This window comes from Schistocerca serialis, unplaced genomic scaffold (assembly GCF_023864345.2).
Source record: "Schistocerca serialis cubense isolate TAMUIC-IGC-003099 unplaced genomic scaffold, iqSchSeri2.2 HiC_scaffold_1189, whole genome shotgun sequence".
In the NCBI taxonomy this organism is placed as follows: domain Eukaryota; kingdom Metazoa; phylum Arthropoda; class Insecta; order Orthoptera; family Acrididae; genus Schistocerca; species Schistocerca serialis.
Window position 1 is genome coordinate 35,001 of NW_026047391.1, and position 5,000 is coordinate 40,000.

At 56.1% G+C, this 5,000-nt stretch overlaps 2 non-coding genes across 2 annotated transcripts; both read left to right on the top strand.

Annotated features, from left to right (window-relative positions):
• Positions 1 to 2,455: 2,455 nt before the first annotated feature.
• LOC126434504 (small subunit ribosomal RNA) lies at positions 2,456 to 4,365 on the top strand. The gene has a single exon (XR_007579275.1). It is a non-coding gene; the product is annotated as a small subunit ribosomal RNA (ribosomal RNA).
• A 351-nt stretch (positions 4,366 to 4,716) lies between these two features.
• On the top strand, positions 4,717 to 4,871 carry LOC126434494 (5.8S ribosomal RNA). The gene has a single exon (XR_007579266.1). It is a non-coding gene; the product is annotated as a 5.8S ribosomal RNA (ribosomal RNA).
• Positions 4,872 to 5,000: the final 129 nt, after the last annotated feature.

Here is a 5,000-nt window from a genome sequence, read left to right on the forward strand (position 1 = left end):
GTTGCGCCTTAACCTAACCTATGTTGCGCCTTAACCTAACCTATGTTGCGCCTTAACCTAACCTATGTTGCGCCTTAACCTAACCTATGTTGCGCCTTAACCTAACCTATGTTGCGCCTTAACCTAACCTATGTTGCGCCTTAACCTAACCTATGTTGCGCCTTAACCCAACACACGTTGCGCCTTAACCCAACACACGTTGCGCCTTAACCCAACACACGTTGCGCCTTAACCCAACACACGTTGCGCCTTAACCCAACACACGTTGCGCCTTAACCCAACACACGTTGCGCCTTAACCCAACACACGTTGCGCCTTAACCCAACACACGTTGCGCCTTAACCCAACACACGTTGCGCCTTAACCCAACACACGTTGCGCCTTAACCCAACACACGTTGCGCCTTAACCCAACACACGTTGCGCCTTAACCCAACACACGTTGCGCCTTAACCCAACACACGTTGGGCCTTAACCCAACACACGTTGGGCCTTAACCCAACACACGTTGGGCCTTAACCCAACACACGTTGGGCCTTAACCCAACACACGTTGGGCCTTAACCCAACACACGTTGGGCCTTAACCCAACACACGTTGGGCCTTAACCCAACACACGTTGGGCCTTAACCCAACACACGTTGGGCCTTAACCCAACACACGTTGGGCCTTAACCCAACACACGTTGGGCCTTAACCCAACACACGTTGGGCCTTAACCCAACACACGTTGGGCCTTAACCCAACACACGTTGGGCCTTAACCTGCTCTGTAATTGTCATACGACGCGTTAAATTAGTGTAGTGTTGCCTAACTGCAACCCCCGCAATATAGTTTGCTACTCGCACTGCCCGGTCCCCAGAGTATCGCTTCATGTTAAACACCTTGCAGCTATACACTGTAATGCGGATGGCAGCAGGACGTACATGCTCAATGCCCTTCGCAGTTGTTCATTGGCATTCGCATGGCGAAGCACAGCCTACGTTGTGGTACGGCTTGTGTCAACTGTCCGCTGATGTTGTACGTCCAAATCACACACTGTACTGCACATTGGTCCTCATGTACTGAATGATACATCGTGGTACATGTGTGACCGTACCACGACTGCGCCAACAACGGCGAACCATACGGTCCAAATATTGTGCACTCAGCTACATGTCGTCTCCCTATAAGAGCTGGATTGCAGTATGGTATGCCGTGGATGGCGATCGGCATGAGCCGTCTGTTGATGTAGTGGCGCGTGTTGTCAGACGTAGTCGTCTCTTCTCACACACCGTGATAGCATGGTGCACTGCGTTCCACATCTGCGACATGCGACAGAGGCCGGTTGACAGTCGTTCGCGCAATGGACATCGCATACGTACGGGGGCCACCTTCCACGTGTTCGCGAAGCGTGCACATGTTGTTGCGTGTATGTGGGCAGACATAGTGTGTCGTGACACCTGACACAGGCATGCAACAATCGTTGAATTTGCAAATGGCGATGGACGTCTACGTTTGCTGGTGACGTTACGCAAATGAAGAACTGGTAAACCGTTGTGGTGCGGTTGTTCTCGCTAGAGGTGAATCAGTGATGGCGACGATCGGTTGAGCTACCAACCGGTTGTTTCAGCGATACCCACCATGCCCACGAACGTGAATGGCATGTGGGTGTGAAGCGATACGCGGCGGTGGCTGGGTGGGACCGTCCCCGGCCGGTGAGGGGGGGCCTCCCGGCGTGCTGGCCGCGCGGTGCGTGGGCGCACGCGCTACAGCCGGCTGGTGGGGGCGGCCAGTGGCAGGCGCGCCGGCCGACGGAGGCGGCAGGCGGCGTAGCTGCGCGCCGGCGCACCCTGCACGCGGCGCCGTGCGGCCAAAGTAGGTCCTCGCGGGCCCGGTGCGAAGCGCGGTGGACATCTGCAGTGTGCTGGTCCGATTGAGGACTGTGTGCGCTGAGGATGCGCCGCCGCCCGGCGCTCGGCGCCGCGACGCCGTCTGCTGCTCGGTCGCCTCTGCGGTTCTCGCAGGTGGATTGTATCGCAGCTGTGCGGACGTGTTGGCGCGTGCGCTGTGCTGGGAGAGTTCGCTTCGGCACCCAAGTGGGGCTTTTGTCCTTCTGTGGCGCTGGCGTTGGAGCTGCCGGCCACCGTAGGTGGCGCGTGTTGTCTCCCGCCGGCAATGCCACGACAGCACGCTCCCGGGCCTCTGTCGGCAGCGGCAAGCTCAGTTGGGAGCACGGGTGGTCGCACCTAAAGCGTCTACTCGCCAAACTCCGGGCGATTGCGCCTCTCTCGAACCCGACCAAGTACTTAGGACGGCGCTGCGCGCCGCCGGGACCTGAGAGGGTTTCGAGGTGTATTGTGCAGGGGAGCTCAGCCTCCTCCTGTTTGCAGAATAATTGAGCGGACGCTTGCGTGTTCGCGCGGGCCCCCGGGACACACTCCCGGGCGGCCGGCTGCTCAGCTCTAGTTGACGCAGCTCCCTGGTTGATCCTGCCAGTAGTCATATGCTTGTCTCAAAGATTAAGCCATGCATGTCTCAGTACAAGCCGCATTAAGGTGAAACCGCGAATGGCTCATTAAATCAGTTATGGTTCCTTAGATCGTACCCACGTTACTTGGATAACTGTGGTAATTCTAGAGCTAATACATGCAAACAGAGTCCCGACCAGAGATGGAAGGGACGCTTTTATTAGATCAAAACCAATCGGTCGGCTCGTCCGGTCCGTTTGCCTTGGTGACTCTGAATAACTTTGGGCTGATCGCACGGTCCTCGTACCGGCGACGCATCTTTCAAATGTCTGCCTTATCAACTGTCGATGGTAGGTTCTGCGCCTACCATGGTTGTAACGGGTAACGGGGAATCAGGGTTCGATTCCGGAGAGGGAGCCTGAGAAACGGCTACCACATCCAAGGAAGGCAGCAGGCGCGCAAATTACCCACTCCCGGCACGGGGAGGTAGTGACGAAAAATAACGATACGGGACTCATCCGAGGCCCCGTAATCGGAATGAGTACACTTTAAATCCTTTAACGAGTATCTATTGGAGGGCAAGTCTGGTGCCAGCAGCCGCGGTAATTCCAGCTCCAATAGCGTATATTAAAGTTGTTGCGGTTAAAAAGCTCGTAGTTGGATTTGTGTCCCACGCTGTTGGTTCACCGCCCGTCGGTGTTTAACTGGCATGTATCGTGGGACGTCCTGCCGGTGGGGCGAGCTGAAGGCGTGCGACGCGCCTCGTGCGTGCTCGTGCGTCCCGAGGCGGACCCCGTTGCAATCCTACCAGGGTGCTCTTGAGTGAGTGTCTCGGTGGGCCGGCACGTTTACTTTGAACAAATTAGAGTGCTTAAAGCAGGCAAGCCCGCCTGAATACTGTGTGCATGGAATAATGGAATAGGACCTCGGTTCTATTTTGTTGGTTTTCGGAACCCGAGGTAATGATTAATAGGGACAGGCGGGGGCATTCGTATTGCGACGTTAGAGGTGAAATTCTTGGATCGTCGCAAGACGAACAGAAGCGAAAGCATTTGCCAAGTATGTTTTCATTAATCAAGAACGAAAGTTAGAGGTTCGAAGGCGATCAGATACCGCCCTAGTTCTAACCATAAACGATGCCAGCCAGCGATCCGCCGCAGTTCCTCCGATGACTCGGCGGGCAGCCTCCGGGAAACCAAAGCTTTTGGGTTCCGGGGGAAGTATGGTTGCAAAGCTGAAACTTAAAGGAATTGACGGAAGGGCACCACCAGGAGTGGAGCCTGCGGCTTAATTTGACTCAACACGGGAAACCTCACCAGGCCCGGACACCGGAAGGATTGACAGATTGATAGCTCTTTCTTGATTCGGTGGGTGGTGGTGCATGGCCGTTCTTAGTTGGTGGAGCGATTTGTCTGGTTAATTCCGATAACGAACGAGACTCTAGCCTGCTAACTAGTCGCGTGACATCCTTCGTGCTGTCAGCGATTACTTTTCTTCTTAGAGGGACAGGCGGCTTCTAGCCGCACGAGATTGAGCAATAACAGGTCTGTGATGCCCTTAGATGTTCTGGGCCGCACGCGCGCTACACTGAAGGAATCAGCGTGTCTTCCTAGGCCGAAAGGTCGGGGTAACCCGCTGAACCTCCTTCGTGCTAGGGATTGGGGCTTGCAATTGTTCCCCATGAACGAGGAATTCCCAGTAAGCGCGAGTCATAAGCTCGCGTTGATTACGTCCCTGCCCTTTGTACACACCGCCCGTCGCTACTACCGATTGAATGATTTAGTGAGGTCTTCGGACTGGTACGCGGCATTGACTCTGTCGTTGCCGATGCTACCGGAAAGATGACCAAACTTGATCATTTAGAGGAAGTAAAAGTCGTAACAAGGTTTCCGTAGGTGAACCTGCGGAAGGATCATTACCGACTAGACTGCATGTCTTTCGATGTGCGTGTCGTGTCGCGCAACACGCTACCTGTACGGCTCGCAGTAGCCGTGCGCCGCGTGCGGAACCACGCGTGCTTCTCAAAACTAACGCCAATGTTGTGTGGTACGAGCGCTGAAGCGCTGGAGCGGCTGGCCTGCGGCACCTGGCGCCTGGCGCCGGTTTTGAATGACTTTCGCCCGACTGCCTGTCCGCTCCGGTGTGGAGCCGTACGACGCCCATCGGCCGTGAGGCTGTTGGACACAGAACGCTTGAACAGGGGCCGCCACACGCCTACGTCCCGCCTATGCAACTGTCTTGAAAGAGACAGTGGAAACTAAGAAAAGATCACCCAGGACGGTGGATCACTCGGCTCGTGGGTCGATGAAGAACGCAGCAAATTGCGCGTCGACATGTGAACTGCAGGACACATGAACATCGACGTTTCGAACGCACATTGCGGTCCATGGATTCCGTTCCCGGGCCACGTCTGGCTGAGGGTCGGCTACGTATACTGAAGCGCGCGGCGTTTGCCCCGCTTCGCAGACCTGGGAGCGTCGCGGCCGCCTGTGGGGCCGGCCGCGCCTCCTTAAACGTGCGATGCGCGCCCGTCGCCTGGCGGTTCGCATACCG